Source organism: Furipterus horrens, unplaced genomic scaffold (assembly GCF_987537825.1).
Source record: "Furipterus horrens unplaced genomic scaffold, mFurHor1.1.pri manual_scaffold_2, whole genome shotgun sequence".
NCBI lineage: Eukaryota > Metazoa > Chordata > Mammalia > Chiroptera > Furipteridae > Furipterus > Furipterus horrens.
Genome location: NW_028327172.1, coordinates 202,261,694 through 202,281,787, shown reverse-complemented (window position 1 = coordinate 202,281,787; position 20,094 = coordinate 202,261,694).

Below are 20,094 nucleotides of genomic sequence, written 5' to 3'. Positions count from 1 at the left end.
TGTGTGACTAGAATTTGGGGCCATGTCTGGCATGCGATAGGTGCTCCAGGTCATATAATTCTCTCCTCCTCCCTCCTGGCTCCCCATCATGTTCCAGGCCACCATTTATTATGTGGGGACATGAATTTCCTGACTATCCCCACCTTTCCTGACTTCCACCTCCACTATCATTTTCTGAGTAGTTGACATCTATTGAGTGTTCACTCTGTGCCAGACACTTGACTCTTATCTCCTCACACAAGCTTTGGATCAGATGAGGACATCGTGGCTCAATGAGGTTCTTGCCTGGGAAAATTATTATTCCTTTCTAAAGTTAGAAAGAAATAGAACTGAAATTCACAAGTACGGTCTGTCTGACTCCACACTGTACAACCGTTCGGTCAAATACATTAGGAGTAATAATCTGTTGACTTGAGTTCTCTGAAACATCGATTACTAAAACATTGATTACTAAACTAACATTTCAGAACAATTCCTCTAAAGGATTTTGCCTGTGTTCAGGGGGCAGCCACCTCATGATTGGTGGGTGGAGCAATCTCACCTCACTGTGGTGAGGCCTACAGAAAGAAAGAAGGCATTTCATTTTATGAGATACAATTTTTTTATTTAGAAAGTGGCACACACATTAGCCAACTTTATTATAAACATAAAATATCTCAATCTTAGTGAGAGTTAAAAATGACAACCTATTCAAATTCAACATTAGGACTTGGTTTATAAAGTAAGTAACATACACTTCTCTCTTTAAATATTCCTTAAAAAAGCCAGGACAGAAGACTGTGCCGGAGTCTTCCTTGTCCAGTGAGTGCATGGCTGTTGGTTCATAAACTGGCCTCCAGCAGAGAGTGAGGAGAGACTAAAAGAAGAGGTAGGCCACTCCAGATTGGTAGGTGACAGGTTTAATAAGCAAGGGGACTTATTTCTGAAGCTTGTCTTGGGTGACCACAAGACCAGTAGATCTCTGCTCCCCTCTCCCAGAATCTTAGAAGTTTACATAGGGGCCTTACCTGGGTTCAGCCATGGAGACTGTCCAGATGGTCTCAACAGCACATGGCTCTTTCAAGGCTGAGTCCTTGAAAATGGCTCTGGCTGCTGGAACCATGGGCAGAACACCCATTCCAAGGACAGGGGAGGGAAGACCCTTGGATTGCTTGGGTCCAGGTTGAGGGTCCACAGCAGTCGTATCCTCTCGATGACCTGCTCCAACAATGGTGTTATCCTCTAGTATAGGCAAGTATGTTGTAGGGTAAGCACTCCTTCTGAGGCGTACCTTCCACTTTTTGATAATCAAAGTTTAGATGGCCCAAGTCGTCGGCAGCCGTCCGTCTCGAGAGACGATGGTGTAGCTTCTTAAGAGTCTATCTGCACCGCTGAGAATGGTTGTGCAGTCCGACTCGGGAGTGACACGGTATCTGTCTCCTCCCGTGTTGAATCGACATCTTGCGATGACGCTGGAGTGTCCTCTCCAGCGAAGCTGAAGCTACAGAGCCTGGGCAGGGTGATATGGAGGGTCTGCTGTTGCCCATGCAGCAGACCCCCCCTCTCTTCGCAGCTGAAGGGTCCAAGGGAAAGACGGAGTCAATACAGCTTGGCTTCAGGTGCGCCGCAGGAGTTGCCGGTATTGACCACAACGTCAAACCGCCTTAGGGACTCCGGCTCCGGATTTTCTGTCGGGGTTTACTCCCTTAGCCTTTCCCCTAAAGAGGTATGCCGCAAGGCAGTGGAGGTTTTTTAGAGTCAGAGTTTTCCTTCTCTGATGTGCCCTGACTGGAAGATCGAACCAGCGACACTTAGCTCGCAGGCCGACGCTCAATCCACTGAGCCAAACCAGCCAGGGCTGATGGCCCAAGTAAAGCAAAGCAAATTATACTAAACCAAAAACTGATGCAAGAAACCTAATCTGTTTGGCTCAAGAGGTTTTTTTTTATTTTTAAATCTCACTCCTTCTAAATGTATGACTCCTTTCTAAAGAGGAAAGACCGAGTTCTGGCTAGTTATTTTAAAAACATGTAGCCAGAGTGACGTTTATTTGTTTATTCCAATAGACATTTGTTTATTCATTCATCAGAAAATAGTGCTGTTTACTCAACTGGAATAAAAAAATTATAAACTCTATGAGTATAAGCCATTGGAGATAGAGCGAAGAAGGAGTGGATATTAGCACTTTTCCAGAAATTAGACTCTGACAGAGGAGAATGTATATGACTATGATGAGGTACGAGGTGGACATGGGGAGTATGAAGGGCATGATGGTATCATAGAGAAAGGACAGATGTTGGACAGATGGGGATACACAAAAATACATTATTTTCTTCAAGCTGCCTCACATATCGCAGACATTCAAAAATTATTTGTTGAATACACAAATGAATTTTGTCAAAAATGGATTCCTTTCCAACAATGCAGCCCCAAACAAGGCTTATTGTCAGACTGCTGCCCATGGGACGAAGATCGTGGTGGCATGGAGAACACTTGATTCTCTCTCTTGGGTGGCTTTGAATATCATGGTCAAAGATCATTGAAGAGTGAGTTTGAAAAGATCCTTAAGATGCCCCTTTGTATAAACTACAAACATAAATATCAGTTTGACTTTCCTCATGTTGCAGATCTTGTTTTTGTGTTTTAAAATGTGGATTTCGAGATCTCTGTAGAAAGCACACTTATCAGAAGTCAAGTCTGACTAGTTCAGTGTTCCTTCTCTAAGGGTCTGCTCACAAGCTGGGGCAGCTGAATTAGTTACTGCTTTCTCCAACATGTTCTGGAAAATGCTTGCCAACATTTACGTATGGCTCTGTTGTTTTTAGAGTTTTACTTTATAGTCACTTCTTGTTCATTGTCATGTGGGACGTGTAAGGTAAAATACTGAGCTTAAAAGTCTCATTATGGATTACTAGGCCACTTTTAATCACTCACCATCTTTTTTAGAAGTAAGTCAATGTTTTGTCATTTTGAGAAGACATTTAAGAGTTTAGAAATATGCTCTTACTTGTTAACAATTGCCACATTATTGCTCGGGGCAAGTTTACATAAAATATTTAAATAAAAACAGCAGATTAATCCCCCAAAGGAAAATAACATTTTGCTATAAACCATTTTCACTGCAAGCCTTGGAGTGAAATCCTTGTGGTGTTTCTATTATCCTCTAGGTTCTTGAATGAATTTAGATTAGACTCATAACTTGGTTTTTGTCATTTCATTAGATAGTCTCACTTGAGCTAAGTTGCATTCCCGTTCTTTGTGAAGAAACTTTAGGAAATAATTTCTGGCTAAGTGTCATGATGCTGTGTTTTACATGGGACAGAAGGGAAGAGGAGTGACGAAGGATGTTAAGTGTAAGACCACAGGGATTCATGGGGGCCCCATAGTACATCATCGCCATGATGACGTGCTTTCACCGATTAGAGAAAATTGACTCAAAGAGCTGCTTGAATTGCAGAGGGCAAAATTCATTAATTTTTTAAAATTAAAAATCCTTTTTTTTGTTGTAAAATATACCATAAAATTTACTATTTAAGCTATTTTAAAGCACGCAATTCAGTGGCATTAATTATATTCACAGTGTTGTGTAGTCATTACTATTACCATTTTTAGAACTTTTCCATTCCTCTTGCCCCCAACAGACACTATGCAACCATTAAGCAATAATTTCCCATTTTCCTTCTTCTGGTAGCCTCTAATCTACTTTCTGTCTCTATTAATTTGCCCACTCTAGATATTGTAGGTAAGCAGATTTACACGATATTTGCCCTTCTTTGACTGGCTTATTTCTGCATAATGTTTTCAAGGTTCACCATGTTGTATGAGGTATGGGAAGGTCATTCCTTTTTATGGCTGAATGATATTCCGTTGTGTGTGTGTATTACATTTTACTTCTCTATTCATTGTTTGATGGAAACTTGTTTGTTCCAAGCAGCTGGGGTGGTTTCTACCTTTTGGCTGCTGTGACTAATACTGTAGTGAACATTGGCACACAGCTCCATTTGGGTTTCTCTTTTCAATTCTTCTGGATAAATAACTAGGAGTAAAATTGCTGGGTCATATGATACTTATGTTTATCTTTTTGAAGAACCACCAAACTGTTTCCAGAGCAGTTTCCACCAGTAATGTATGCTAATTCTGATTTCTCCACATTCTCATGAATGCTTGCTCTGTTTTTTCTTGTTTTTGCTTTTGTTTCTAGCCATTCGAGCAGGTGTGAGTTGATATCTTCTCTGATATTGATTTGCATTTCCCAAATGACCAATGGTGCTGAGCCTCTTTTTATGTGCTTATTGGCCTTTGTACATCTTGTTTGGAGAAATGTCTATTCAAGTGTTTTGCCTATTTTAAATAGGTTTTGGTCTTTTTTTGTTGAGTAGTGGAAATTCTTTACATATTCTGGAGTTAAACCTTTATGATATATGTAATTTATAAATACTTTTTCCCAGTCTGTATATTTCCTTTTCATTTTCTTGATATATCCTTTGATGCACTGAAGTGTTTTTTTAATCTTTGTGAAGTTTAATTTATCTTTTTCTTTTCTTGCTCTAACTTTTGTTTTTATATATAAAAATCCATTGCCAAACCCAAGGTCATGCAGAATTACTCCTGTGCTCCTTTCTAAAACCTTTATAGTTTTAGGTTCTATGTTTAAGCTGTTGATCCATTTTGAATTAATTTTTGTGTGTGGTGTGATGGAGGGGTTCAACCTAATTCTTTTGCATGTGTAAATCTAATTGCCCCTACTGTTTTCTCACAAATATTTTTTCTTCCTTGTCAATGTTTTAAAAACTTTCTGAATTCATTTTAACCAACAGAGAAAAAATAAGACAAAGCAAACTTCTCATTCGCTCATGCTGTAAGGGCTAACTTCATTTCCGACGTCTGTTTCAGAGAAGAGGAACAGCGTCCACAGCTGTCTTCTCTCAGCAGGACCTGAAAAGTGCTCCTTACTTCTCAGAGGAGACTTACACGTGACACCTTGTGATGGAACTGTAACATGGATAATTGGAAAGAGAGGTTTTCCAGTATCCTTAAGGTTGGATTGTCGCCTGTACAGCTCCTTCAGAATGTCATAAAGGAGCTTGGCCTAGCGGTTTGGAAGCCGCTGATATCAGGAGGTTATTTTAGCATGTGGAAGGTAATCAATAAGCAGATGCTGGGTGATGGACTTGAGGGGAGAGGCCTCTGGCACAATCTCAGTTTCATTTCGATTTTGGCAGCTCAGGGCCCATAACTGTGTATGTTCATATTTAAACCTTTTTGTTTTTTCTTTTGCTCAATGAAATTTGTGGCTTTTCTTTTTTGCTAGAAAATTTTCCTTAATGAAAGGTTATAGTTCCTATAGGGAAGTTGCAATCTTCCCAACTCATTTTATATCAAGAAAGTATAATGAGCGTCTGTTATGGGTTAAGCGTTATGCTAGGCATTGGGAATCCCATGAAGAATAAGAATCTATTCCAGCCCCAGAGCAAGTTAGCAAGGCAGTGAGGGAAACAGACATGTATGTATTCAAGCATACAAAATTATTGAAGGCTGAAGATAACAGTTTCCAGAAGTACCAGAGCTGTGAGATCTTATAGGGGTGGTCTTTGGACCGCAGATGCCATGGTTTGGATACTGTCTCTGTAAATCACTGTGTGCATGTGGGAGCTGCTTACTTAACCTCTCTGAGCCTTGGTTTCCCATCTGTCAAATGGAGGTAATTGTATGTTACAATACAGTAGTGATACAGAGATACAATAGGTCAATGTTCCTGTTGGGCACACAGTAATCACTCAAGAACTAATGTTTACATAGTGCCCCAATCTCATGCAGACCCAATCTCTCCACATAATGGTTTCAAGCAATCTCTGAGGCAGATACTATCCCCATTTTATAGGTGAAACTGAGAATGAATGGAGATTAAATTGTTTGCACCAAACCCCATAGCTAGCCAATAGTGGTGCTGGAATCTGAAAGTAGGCAGTGTATTCACAGAACTTATACTCCTAACTACTTTCTGCTGCCTTTAAAGGAAACAAGTAATGTCTCGTGGTTACACACTTGCACAAATAATTATTTAGAGTTAGGACAATCATGGAAGGCTTCCCGGAGGAATTAGCTGTTGAGCTTGACCTTGAGGTATAATAGAAAATCTCTCTCTTTCTCAACTCTAGTTTAAACACACTGTTGTGTTAACACTACGTGGATAGGGAACAGTATTTTGATTTTTCAAAATGCCCTAGGGTTAAAACATATCTGCCAGCTTCCTCCTGATATTTATTAAACTCGATGATGCTGCATTTCTCTACCCATCACATTTCACTCTTCGATACTGTGAACGACAGCGTCTCCCACAAGAGCTGTGGTGCAAAGGAGAGCATGAGGCTGCGGTCCAGGGCCTGTTGCTCAGGGTTAGCTTTTTCATCACCTTCGGCAGAGTGTGAAATTGTAGGTTAAAAGCGGGCAGAAGTCGAACTTGTTTTACCAAGGCTATCTCTGCTTGTTGAGTAAATACTCTTGATGGTGGAGAGATGTCAATAAAGCCCCCCAAACTTCGTGATATGATAAAAATGACAGTTTATGCTGCTTAAGTGAGAACTCTGCCAAGATATAAGTCCATCTGCTTGCTTGTTGGTAAGACACCCAGCTCATGATGACAGGGATGAGCCCAGTTTGTACGCACTATGATTGTGCGCGTGCATGTCTTCTGAAATGATTGACAGCACACAGTGCATCGAGATCTTTTTATTCCCTGTATTAATATAATATGAGCTGTGAGAAGATGAAAGCTTCATTTACATAACCTGAGATAAAGAAGGTGAAATGTTGTAATTATCCTTTCAAGCTAAGTTTTCCCTGCTATTTAAATTAACCTATGCAAAGAGCAAGTAACCCAAGGAGGGCTCTTGTTCCCTAAAATCTGCTTGTGAAATTGGGGCTGTTTCATAAATGGGTTGATCAATTAGCCATTTACTATTGGGATTCAGGCTGTAGGTTGAAAATGATGACAAAAAAATTGGGGACTGCTGTTCTGCTGTAGGGCATTTTCATCCTTTCTCTGATAATGTCCCATTTTTATCTGGGTTCAATGGACAAGATTATTATTACAGCTGGCCATGTTTTCTTGAATTTTCAAAGGAGTGAGATGGAAAGAACAATGATCTGGAGTCAGAAAATGTGGGCTTCGGTCTGAGCTCTGCCACACACTAATTCTATGAGCACACGAGACTCACTTGCTCCTCTAAGGTTCAGGTTGTTTAAATTTCAGCTGGTCTAGATGATATCTGTACACTCTAAAATGTTGGGATTCCAAAAGAAAGCTTATGAACATCTACCAGAGAGATAAATAGTTTAAGTGACATTTTAAAATTCACTAAATCACAAATCCTTAACATCTAACATTATTTTTTTTTTAAATCCTGAATTTTCTGAGTTATATAAAAACCAGAATGTTCTAATGGCTCTTTTCATTTTGCTTTAGAAATAACAGAGAAAAAGGAAGCTATAGTTTGTCTGATGCTTTGAATCTCATGCACAATTAAATAAAATATTAAAAAAAAATCGGTTATTTTTTAAACTGTAAGTCCCAGTTAAATCATTTGAGACTTTCGAAGAAAAAGAGTTCAACAGATTCTTGCTTTGGTTATGTATTGCTGTCTATTTTAAGCAAAAAGTTGGTGGCTTAACATCGATGATTTCCCCATTGCCATGTGTCATCAATCTGGGCGTGACTTATCTGAGGGTCTCTGGTTCAAGGTTGTGTGGTTGAGGTCACACTGTCTGCTGAAGCTGTGGTTTCATCTGAAGGTTCAACTGTGGGGAGGGACTATTCTGTGCTCATTTGAGCAGTTGCTGGAAGAATCTAGTTTCTGGCAGCCTGTTGGAATGAAGGCCTCCATTCCTTCCTGGCTGTTAGATACTTCCTCTCTCTATTCTTTGCTTTGTGGGTGTCTTGGGGAAACTCGAAACATGGCATCTGAGAGAGAGTGAAAGAGAATAAACACCTAGGACAGATGCTACAGTCTTTCTATAACCTGATCTCAAAAGGGACATCCCATTCCTTATGCCATATTCTATTACTTAGAAGCATGCCAATGATTTCAGCTGACCCCAGGGGAGGAAATTATATAAGGGTATTAACACCAGGATGTGGGTGCCTCTGGGAGCACCTTAGAGGCTGTCTCCCACAATGCTTAATATTCTTTTACCTTACTTATTTCAGGAGAATGACTCTAGATATAGGAAATAATTATTCTGTGTCTTTTGCTGTAATATAGAGCAATAACCTTTACAACTAGATGCTGTTTATTTAGGGCAGGTAAATTCCAGCCCTACCTTAAATAGATGAAATATTGGTATTTTCAATGGGTTTAGTGGATTGTGGATATATTAATTATTATTATGAATTATATTAATATTGTACATTAATTAATAATGTCAAGGGTATAAAAGAGAAGCAAAGGTGGGTTACCTTGTAAATTGAGATAAGGTTTCTAGGTTGGCTATAGATAACTTATAATCATAGTTTGTCAACCAACACTCTCTCTGTTCAGAAGTCACATGAAAATGGGTTTCTTTCAGCTTGATTGTTACTGTCGCTTGTTTGTATGCTAGGTGTGGGGAGAAATGGTGCTATTCTGAGCCAAATACGTAAGTGGACATAATTTTCTCTGTGTTTTCCTTAACTGCCCTCTTTCCCTTTCTGGTGTTCTCATCACCTCTGCCAACTTTTACTGGCAAGAAAAGATAAGAAACCTGTAACTTGGAGTCACACCAAAGGATGAACTCATTCAATGGTGTTTGCATTTTAAGCCTGGCTTTGCAGAATAAAAAGCTTTGCTCCCTGGTGAAGGCATTTCAGTGAACAGGTGGGAAAGATGTTTTCTCTCCAGAAGCAGCTGCAGAGAGAAAATGCCTCAATTCAGATTCAGGGGGAAATCGCCTGCCCCCTCCTAAAGGTAAAGTTCTGTTTCTGTTTCAAACCAAGGATCATGGAGCAGTGAGCTGAGCTGAAGGTCATTATGTTTATGGGGCACAGCAGACATGCATTCTGTTCCCTGGCGTGTAGCTCTTCCTCACGGTGAAGGAGGAAAGAAAGGGGCAATGTTGGGCTGCTGAGAAGAGCTCTATTCTTTTTTTTTTTTCCTTTTTAGTTAATGCAAACTTTATTTCTTTACTCAGCTAAGGGGATTCCTGAGAGAGACAGAGTCGTGGGAAGTAGTGAATAACGGGGTTTGGCAATGGGTTAGGAAGGAAAGAACTGGACATACATTGCATTTCATACTTCTCTTTATTTTCATCCTCAAGAAGAGGTGTTACTATTTCTGGTTTTTAAAACGAGACAACTTGTGCTTAGAGAGGGTGGCTGATTTCTTTTTTTTTCACGCTTAATATGGGGTAAACGCAGTCCTCATTTCATAGGGTGGTGAGGGTGAAATGGGCTGACACATCACAGGGTTTCACAAATGCTTCATGTTGTTCTCGTCACTGTGACTATCAGCAGGGTGAGCATATGAACTGAGATACCTGACTCAACCTTTCCTCCTTCCTCTAAAGTGAGTCCTTTGATAGTTAGTGACGGGGGGCGGGGGGGTTTGATTCAGGTGGTTCAGAGGTCAGGGAAGGGAGAGAAAGAACTGCAGGGAGTGGAGGGAAGAGTGTTGTGAGGTGGCGTATGTGACAGGAGCAACCGAAGAGTGTGGGGGGTGATGTAGGCAGACACGAGGCGCTGGAGGGTTTTAAAGTCAACTGTGATTTATTTTGATTTGATACGATATTGAATGCCAAGGGCGGCTCTGGGGAGGGTGCGTTGTCTGGTCAAAGCAGAGGTGGGGAAAAAGTTTGAGAGGTGACATTCTCAGCTCTTAATAAGAAGGGAGGGCAGAGGACAAGATGCTCTTACTAAAAATAAACCAAGACCCGGAATGGCAGGGAATGGCAGGCAGGCAACACCTGGGGACAGGCTAACTAAATATTGTGCTCCAGAATGCCGCCCCAGTTCTTGGCCGTTTTTTTTTCTCCTAGACTTAGAGACCGTGGTGGGCTCCATGATTGGCACCTGGGGATGGTGCATGTGGGAATGAGAGGTTTTGCCTGGAGCCAGAAATCCAGTGAGACTTGCCAACACATCTTCCTGGTTTAATATTTGCCAGCAATGAGGACCTCCTGCAAAAGGCTGCATCAGCAGCACAGATGAGGTTAGCAAATCAGAAAAGCTGGATTCCCCACAGAAGCGGGGTGGATGCCAGCCTGAGAGTGTGGCAGAAAACTCTGTGATCATGGCTTCATGACTGGAACAGGGGTCAGGATGGAGTCATGTAAATTAGCGGTACCAGAAAGCGCTGTGATGGAGAGGGACGATGCCTGCAGTGACAGAAGGTCTGGTCTTGAAGGGACCTTTCCACTCGGCTACTCGTTTGGGCCTTGTTGTGGGGAAGAGGGGAAGTCAATCTATGCTCCTGTTCTCTGTTGCAGGGAGAAACGTCCACTCCAGTGGGATGAGAAGCAGTGTGGTCACCTCTTTGCACGTACTAATTCTGTCCTTTCCAAGGCGACACCACCTTTTTTTTTTTTTTTTTTTTTTTTTTTTTTAGTTTTCAAGATGTAAGGCCATTGGGGAAAGTGTTATATTCACCTGTGCCTTCTGGAGGGTCCCCTGCATTGTGTCCGTGATCCCCTTCTCCGAACCTCAGTCTCCATCCCCGCCCCCGGTTTCTGAGCTAATCCAGGCCTGGGTAGGAAATGCGTCACCAACCTCAGCTTCCCTGCCTGAGGGGATGTGACTTGTCCCTTGCTGCTTTGGACAGAGAATCCCAAGCATCGAGGATGAGCCCTGCCTCCCTCCCTCTCAGGGACCCTGTTGGCTGAGCCTCTGGTCTCCGCCTGGGTGTCCTGTGAATCAACAGCTCTTCTTTCTGTTTTTTTAATGCCCCTTTCCCCCTATATAATTCAACAAGTTATATATAATTTGTATTTTATAATTGATTTGCTATAAGGTAGAACTTAAATGTTATCAAGTAAAAAAACATAAATATGTGAGGTGGCAGATGTAGTAATTAACTAGATGGTGGAATCCTATCACAATGTATACATAGATCAAATCACAACATACACTGCACATGTTTTACAATTTTGTCATTCTTTAATATGCTAAGAAGCCTCCAATTTCATATTGTTACATGCCACTGTCTCCCTGGGAGCAGCTGAATCATACAAAATAAGTTGAATTATATCAGATGAACTCTGTGTGAGAATACAGGCAGGGAGGTAACACTTGACGCAAGTTTAAATGAAAAGCTGACATTTAATTGTGTGAACTTTAGTTATCTCGATAAATCACTTAGGTGGACTCGACAAATAGAAAATAGCAGACACTGTAATGCTTTGTCATATCCGAAGGGACCCTAAGCAATTATATCAAATATTGAATAGTCACTTTTAATTTTGTCACATGAGTGGTGACATCAGCCATTTGCTTCTCTCTCTCGGTAGAGATCTGTTAACTCTGTCCTGGATTTTTGCAGAATCCCTCAGCTCATGGTTCAGATCCAAATTTGCGTTGTTCCTACAGTGTGTGGGCTTTGATGTTAGGATGATTTTTCTTAAAACAGCATCGAGGATATGAAAATTTCAGTAACTGAAATGTCTCAAATCCTGATATGTGATTTCTGAAGCACAATGTGAATGCCTTTAAAATTGATCTCTGAAGTATTGGACAACTGTGTCAGTGACAATCTTATAGATGCTTATTCTGAATTTCTTATCTGATATCATAGGTTCATCACTTCTTTAAACTCCCTTTCCCCCCCTTTAAGTTATAATCGTTTTTTCTGGTATAACATCAGTTTTTTTCAGCATCATATTTTTGATTTGTCCATGAAATAAAGGCCTGTGTGCCTCTAAATAATCCCCTAGAATTTTTTCCTTTTGTGTAAAATGCTTTGATTGTTTGCAAAATCATTCTTAGGATCTATAATGTGTCCATTCCATTTTCCCTTGGACACTTAGATAATTTTCTGAAAACACTGGATAGCAAAGATGGTTACATACCTATAATTTAGTCTTAAAGCTAGCATCAAAATCCAAATTCTGCTGAAATATATTCTAAAGAGTATTGACTGTTAAAATAATAAAGCATATCATTTAAAAAATATCCACTTTGCTTTTGAATGCTGCCTTTGAGCCATTTTCCAATTCCTTCCTCCCTTTTATCCATAAGTAGTTACCAAATACCTACCCTGTTGTAAATCTTATTCTAGTTTCTGGTGTGTTTCAGAAAGAACAAGGAAGCCAGTCTGGCTGGAACAGAGTGAGCCAGAAGGAGATGGTAGGAGGTGAGGCCAGAGAGGTGAAGAGGTGACAGGAAACAGGACCCTCCAGAGCCTTACAAGCCATTGTAGAATTGTCAGCTTTTGTTCTCATGAGGCAGGCGCCATGGGAAGGTTGAGCAGAGGAGCGACATCATCTAGCTTTCAAGATCTCTCTGGTTGTGTCCAGAGAACAGACTGTAGAAGGAGGAAAGATAGACTCAGAGGACTAGTTAGGAGACTTTCATAACCATCCCCCAAGGAAAGAGGGATAGTTGTGGAACCAAGGTGAAGAAGGTGGGAAGTGACCAGAATCTGGATGTATTTGGAAGGTAGAAGCAACAGAATTTGCTGGTGGAGTGAATGTGAGGTATGAGAGAAAGGTGGGAGTCAGGAATGATTCCAAAGAGTTCGGTCTGAATAACCACAAGAATGGAAAGAGTTGTTATCATACGAGACAGGAAGAATAGATGTTAAGTTTTGGAAGTGTTGGGTCAGAGATGCCTGTGAGGGGTCTAGGTGGAGACGTTATTTGCACAGTTGAATTTATAGCTCTAGAATTGATGGGTGAGCTTGGATTAGAGACATACATTTGGGATCCTTCCATGTACAACTGGTATTTAAAGCTATGAGACTGGATGAGATTTCTAGAGAAGTGATCAATGGTAGGGAAGGTAAGAGTTTTAAGAATGGGGCTGTGGGTGCGCTTGTATTTGTATGTTAGGGAGACGAGGAGAAACCAGCCAGAAAGCCTGAGAAGTAGTGAAGAAGGTGTTTCATGGAGGAGAAATTAATAAACTATGCCACATGCTGCCATTAGGTGCATTACAGTGAGGACTGAGAGCTGCCTATTGGTAACGTGAAGAACCAGACAGATGGCAAAAATGGAAAGTTGCATTGGGGTCTTTTGCTGGGAAGAGATACAAAAAAGTGGGTTAGCTGCTGTAAGAGAATGAGAATCCAAGGTCAACTGACATTTAAGTAATGATATCAAAGGAATTGTAGTAGACGGTAGAAATAGGAGTGACCTAGAATTTCTCAGCTGCTTTTCATGTTGTTCAAGAGGCCTGAATATCCTGCATGCTTTCTTTACTCATCCTCTGAAATTTACTGATCGTCAAACTTGGACTTTCAGGTCTAGAAACTTTCATGATAAAAGAATTCCACTAAGAGAACATTTCCATGGTTAATTAGACTATTATTAGAGCTCAATCTAATTAGGATCTTGTTAAGGAGCCTTACCTTTAGTTCAGTTATTTTGATTGATTTTTTTCATTGAATTACTAATTTGTTCAAAAATATTTATTGGACACCTGCTACGTATGTGTGAGTCAACTGCTAAGGATAGAAAGACGAGTGTGGTGTAACCCCGAAGGGATAAACACACCCTAATAATGATGGTACAAATTGGTTTGGACTTGAATGGGGGTACATTTAAAGTGCTGTAGTAACAGGAAGGAGGAGAATACAGCAGAAGGAGTAGCTGAAAGATTTGTAGGGCATCTGCAAGGGGAAAGGGAATTTACATCTCCAATAGGGGATTGGGTTACACACTATTGAGAGGTCCGTGATCATTTGAACTTATGAAAACAGTGAATACAGTCCTCTCTCTGGGCATGGGGGGCCCACTCACATATCTATGGGAAAGTATCTATCAGGGCACTGGAAATGGGAGAGCTTGCACACCCCTGTGTGTATTAATGGAGCTGCAGTGAGGTCAACTGATGTCCCACAGTGATTTCCCCTTGGCCTTTCCTTTGCTTACAACAAAGAGCTTTGGTGTCTGTTACACAATTCAGCGGATGAGTTAAATGCTGGCCAGACTCTTAAAGGGAAGCAGAAACTCACTCGATGAAATAGGAAAAAAGTCATGTCTGAAGACAGCTTCAAACCAAAATTTTAAACTTTAATCACTCACCATGTCTAAGAAACATTTTTTAAAAAGCAATGCTGATTAAAGTTGAACATGACAGATAAAGATGATGATAAAAAATTCCATTGAAGTTGAGCATAACTGTGAAAGCGGTGAGGACATGCTAGTTAGGGAGAAAAACTCCAAGGTGCCCTCCTTCCCCTTGCCTCGTGCCCCATGCACGTGATTATTTTGTGTAATGGTTAATTCAGGGCTGGTGTTTAAAGCTGGCAGACAGCAACATGAGTTGGATGTGAAGCATGGTTTAAGGAGATAGTTATTATACATGGCTGAGCCCAGAGGGAAAGTCAGGATAACCATGGGATGGTGTAATTTAAAAGGATGCTGATCTGAGTAATAATAAGCCATTGCATCCTATTAAATACTAAGAGCTCAGGACCTGGCAATTACTGCTTTGGACAACAATCACAATAATAATAGCACTACAATTACAGGAAAAAGAGGAATTAACTTTTTATAGAAAACTATATATATATAGTACATTATGCTAGGTATTTATCATGAAGTATCTCATTGAAGCCTCATAACACATTTATGATGTAAGTAATGTTGGTATTACTTACATCACACCTTACAGATGAGGAAATTGAGAATTAGAGGTCAAAAGGAGCTGGAATTTGAATAGAGATGTTAGCAGAGGTAGTTATTGATAAGGAGGGGAGCAAAGGGAATTAGATTTTAAACTTAATAAACTGGGAAGCTGAATCAGATAGTAGGAGAGCATTTCATTAAGCTTACTGGGAAGCTCTAACGTTTGCAGCCTCATTCACACACTCCAGGAGACTGCGTCCAACGAGGTTTAATCCTCAAAGTGGACAGGAAATCTCCCCAGGGGTGTTGCTGGAAGGTACCAGGTTATTGGAGGGAAGAAGAGAGGAAGATTCCTCAGCTGGGCATGTGTGTAGTAGAAACAGATGACCATAACAGAACTTTTTGACATGTGCACTAGAAGTCAAGATGGTACAGGGGGAGGTGTATCTATTTTTGAACATGCACAATAAGAGCCAAAATGGCGACATAAAGGAGCAGAGCCTAACCTGGGAAAAACTGGAAGGATAATCAGATTGGATAGAGGACATAGAAACCCAGTAGTTCCCAGAAAGGGATTGGACGGATAGGGCCCGACTCAAACCTGGGAAGAAACAAGAAGTTGTGTTGGATGGTTTGAATGGCTCCTTGATCATTACCAAGAACCAAGAGAATATATGGAGGCTTTGGGGAGGTTGCTAGAGCCTGCCCACCCTCTACATCCCTGAGGGTGTGTTATTTCCTTTAAATCCTGATAAAATCTTGCCACCATATTTAAACTTGTCCACATGTGTGTCGTTTGAATTTTCTTTCTCTCAACACTATGAAAGAACTCATTTTCACAGGTAGCATAGGTACATTTGGCTTAGTCTCTGTGCTACAAAGTTATCTCTGTCTATGATGCATCTTGCTTTTTACACAGTAAACTTCCGTGGAACTGCATTTAGCCAACCCTGGCAACCCTCCAGGTGTCAACTGCAGTGTCTTGTAGATAGTAAGTCCATCGAGTGAAGGAATGAATGAATAGAGCCTGTATCAACAATTACAAGCAATTTGCCTTAAGGAATAGAATCTTGTAAGTCCTAAAGCATTAAACTTTTAACAAAACTCTTGGAAAAGGGCAATGATAAGGCAATAAAAAGCTATCTAAAATATTAGCTTCACCATTATATTATTTACTTTCAATGTTGTTCTGGGATTGTTCCCATTTAAAAAGGGGAAGGAAGGTCTCATTAGGGCAAGAATCCGGAGATGAGCAGTAGACTCTATTTATGTGCATTTTTTTTTCCCCTTTCAGATGGCGATGTTTTGTGTGCTTAGTTTTTATCTTGAACACAGAATTAAATTGTTTAGTGACTAAAAAGTGAAAATTTGCTCTGTATCAAGACAAAAAAGTATTATTTCTGGACTGAGTGTGAATAAATGTTCTCTGGTTATCACTTTGGTTCCTCACTAGTCGAATGCCAGAGATTTGTATTTTCCAGATTAATTATTAGTGCAGGCAAAGACTACATGCTGTCATGCCTCACAATCAATACTCAGATTGTTTTGAAAGAAAGATAATTTGGTGTTTGAAAGGGAGATAATTTTGTGTTTTCTGGCTCATTCCTCAGGGATAAAAATAAAGTGGAGAATACGCACTTCTAGTCTTTATTGCAGTGGAGACAGCAGTTGATTAATTAAATTGTCATCTAGCTGTAAACAACCCATGTCAGTTATTTTGCAACTTTAATAAAGTTTTTAGAAATTTACAGCAAAATTTTAATCAATGTTCCATGTATTATTTATAATACCTGGGTAGTATCAGTGTGTGTATTTATAAGCATTGTGCCCTGGTGCAGAATTTCAAACACGATTCTTCATTAAATTTTAATTCCTGAACTTAACTCCTGTAGGTGAGCACAGATAAGAAATAACAGAGCTCTCACCCATCTTGGAAATGAGAATGCTTCCCAGGCTGTGCAGGGCTTCGTTGAACCCAGGGGGATGGATGGCCCCCAAACCCCCCAATGACTTTGATGCTTTCTTTCCATTTTGCATGTTGGATTGCTGAGTGAGCAGTATTACTATATGCTCAGCACTGGCCCAGTTAACCAGGGTAACACAAGTCCTTTACAAATCCGCCCAGTGCCTTGGAGGAAGTAGAGCATCCGAAGTTGAAGGACTACGGGAGAGAAATGCAGAAAATGGCAGGAGTGGGTGGGGGAGGGTATCTGACATAAAAAATTTATGCTGAGCCTTCCTAAGCTGCTCAGATGAAAAGTGATTAAGGAGAAACTAATGTCTTCATGTCATTTACAGGAGGAAAGACATACTTTTTAGAGCTGACTTTAATTTTATTCCTAGAATTTATGTGAAGGGAAGGGAACATGGTAACACAATTAAAATAAAATTTCATCCAACACATGCTGTTTAGATTGGCACTTATATTAATTCAAAGACCAGGAAGGTTATCCTCAAATATTTAGCGTCCTTTTGTGTGAGTCTAACAAGTTTAGTAAACAGAGCCTCTAACTTTTGGGAGTCCCCTTTCTAAGGCAGAATTAAGATACGATATGCAGAAATCTGAACATTGAGAGCCAGGGACAGTATATGGCTATGGTTTGAGATAAATAGAATAAACAAGTCTCTACTTATGCATGTATTTGATTTGATAGTTTCAAAAGCACGACTTTTAAAGCATCACAAGCCCATTCCCATGGGATCATTGTTCTGTTCATTTAAAAACAGTTTTGGAATATCTGAGGTGCCTTCTCAAAGATTATTGACACCTTGGTTAATATTGAAGAGCCAGAAAAGAGGTTTCTCAAATCTGCCAGGGGGCAAATGGTCTCATTTTTAGATTAAATGATGAACACCTTTCCTAAAAGGATGCGACATGAATAATGCTTTTGTTCTTTGTCAAGTTTAACCGATTGGTAACCAATAAATGCCCTAAGGATATAACAATTTCTTCAAATTTCCCCTGAGGATATTAACTGCTCACCTGCAGCTGACTGGCCATGTGGTCCTGGAGCTATATCTTGTTTGGCTCTTGTTCATTTTCTTTTCTTTTCATTTTTTTAATCCTCCCTGAGGATATAGTTTATTGATTTTAGGGAGGGGGGCAGATAGGAAGAGAGAGAGAGAGAGAGAGAGAGAGAGAGAGAAACAGCTACATCATAGAGAAACATCAGTTGGTTGCCTCCTGTACATACCCTGATTAGGGATCGAACCCTCAACCTTTTTGGTGCATGGGATGATGCTCCAACCAATTGAGCCACCGGCCAGAGCAATTTTCTTTGAAAAGAAACCAACGTTTAAAGATTGGAGAATTTCACCAAAATACCTAGATATATGCTTTCTCTTGAAAAATGCAGCCACACTATATTTTCACACAACCACAGATCAGTTGGAGCTAAAAATTTGCTGTCCCCTTAGGTACTTCAATTCAGTTTCCTGATGTTTGTTAACATTTTATCATTTTGCTCTCCTGAGGAGCCATTGGAGATATTTCTTTGTCCTAATTGCCTCTCCACCTCTGTAAAGATTTTGTACCATAGACATACTGTTTTTCTGTTTATGTACCACCACCCTTTTGAGGACCACAAACCATTGTAATTAATATCTAAGGATTTTGCACCCTCAAGGAACAATTGCCCCTTGGAAATGGCATCACTCTCATGATGAACACATGCTGCTCTAAACCCTCTGGTTCTCCAACACCGAGACTGAGTGTATCTCGGGGGATTAAAAATAAAATATGACAAAATTTTAACACCATAAATCCTAGATCTCCTCTGCTTTGCTGCTTGATGTGCCCCACCCATGTGGGGCAATTAAGTATGCAGTCTCTGATCTACTTCAGATAGAAATAAGTAATCTCTGAGATCCCTTAGGGCTTTGAAATCGGGCCACACGTCTGAGAGTGCCCTGTGTCAGATGGCTGCGGGCTTCCATGTGAGCTGTTGAGTGGCCCTTTTCTTCAGTGATTTCCTTAGGTGAATGCAAGATGCAAGGTTATCGAAAGAGATAATTGAGAATGTGTTCTGGTCTTGATCTAGTAAATTTCTTTATTTAACTGGTAGCTGGCGGTGCTCAACAAATCTTTATTGAAACATATTCTTATGCCAAGCACTGTGCTAGGTCATTGATACTAATGAAACAATATACATCGTGAGCTAAGGTCAGTGATGAATTTAACCAAGAGATTCTTCTTCTGGTTTCCAAGCTTAACTGTTAGTATTTGATAAAAGTTATTAATAAAGGATTTTAAGTAGCCAGGTTTTAAATGCTGAAAATAGAAGAATCAACAATAGTAGGAAAGGTTTACTAATTTGCTGATCATTGATGCGGGTTTGTAAGTTGATGCAATTTGTCTGTGATATGTTTTCCTTTGCAAACAAAGTTTGTATATTTATTGAGACAAAACAAGAAAATAGAGTAGGAATGTTAAGAGTAGGAATTTAGATACTTGAAAGAAGTATTTTTTGAACTCATGAAGACCAGGGTAGGACTCAGCTGTTGGGCTTCATTTGATAATTTGGTGATGAACTAGATCGGAGGGTGAATGTTGAGCTGCATGCATGATGTTAACAATACTGATTCTTGGGCCCTGTTCCCCTAGATTCTGATTCTGGGGTCAGGTGGACCAGAACCTACTGGAATAGAAATCACTGGGCTAGATGAGCTTTTGAAATTCTAAGTGTCATATCCCAGAGGAGCTGAGGGATTAATCCAGCTGGAAATTCATCAGTTTTCTAAACTAGCTGAATACCTTGTACTAGCGGGTAACAGCTATCAGCATTTTTTGACGCTTAGTGTCTATAAAAAGAGGTAAGCAATACAATCATATTTGAAAAGAATTTTTTTCTGTGTGTGTGTGTACTACATCTAATAGTATAGGTGATGTGAGCAAACAAATTCTCAGCTTTAAGAAGATAAGTATAGGTCAACTTCTGTTGCAATGAAATACTATATAAACATTTGTTTAGCTGTTAGTGGCAAAAAAATCAATTGACATGACTTGCACAGAGAGGGGGATACGTAGTTCACATTTTTGAAAAGGAGAGATTTGGATCTAGGCATCAAACATTAGGTTTCCTCTTTCTCTATTTTTCAGTTCTGCTTTCTTTGTGAGGGTTTCGTTCTCAGGCCAGCCCTCGGATGGTGGGGAAAGATGGCCTGCAGCTCTGTTTGACAAATCTACAAGCTTAGCAACTCCAGGCACAGAGAGTTTCCCTTCCCCAAGAAAGGCAATGAAAGGACCAGACCAGGTTCCCACTGGCTTGTTTGGATCACATGGTGATCCTAGAATAAATCTCTGTAGTCAAGGGGAGTCTAACTTTGACAGACCTGGCAAGGATCATAATCCAGTCTTGTGGT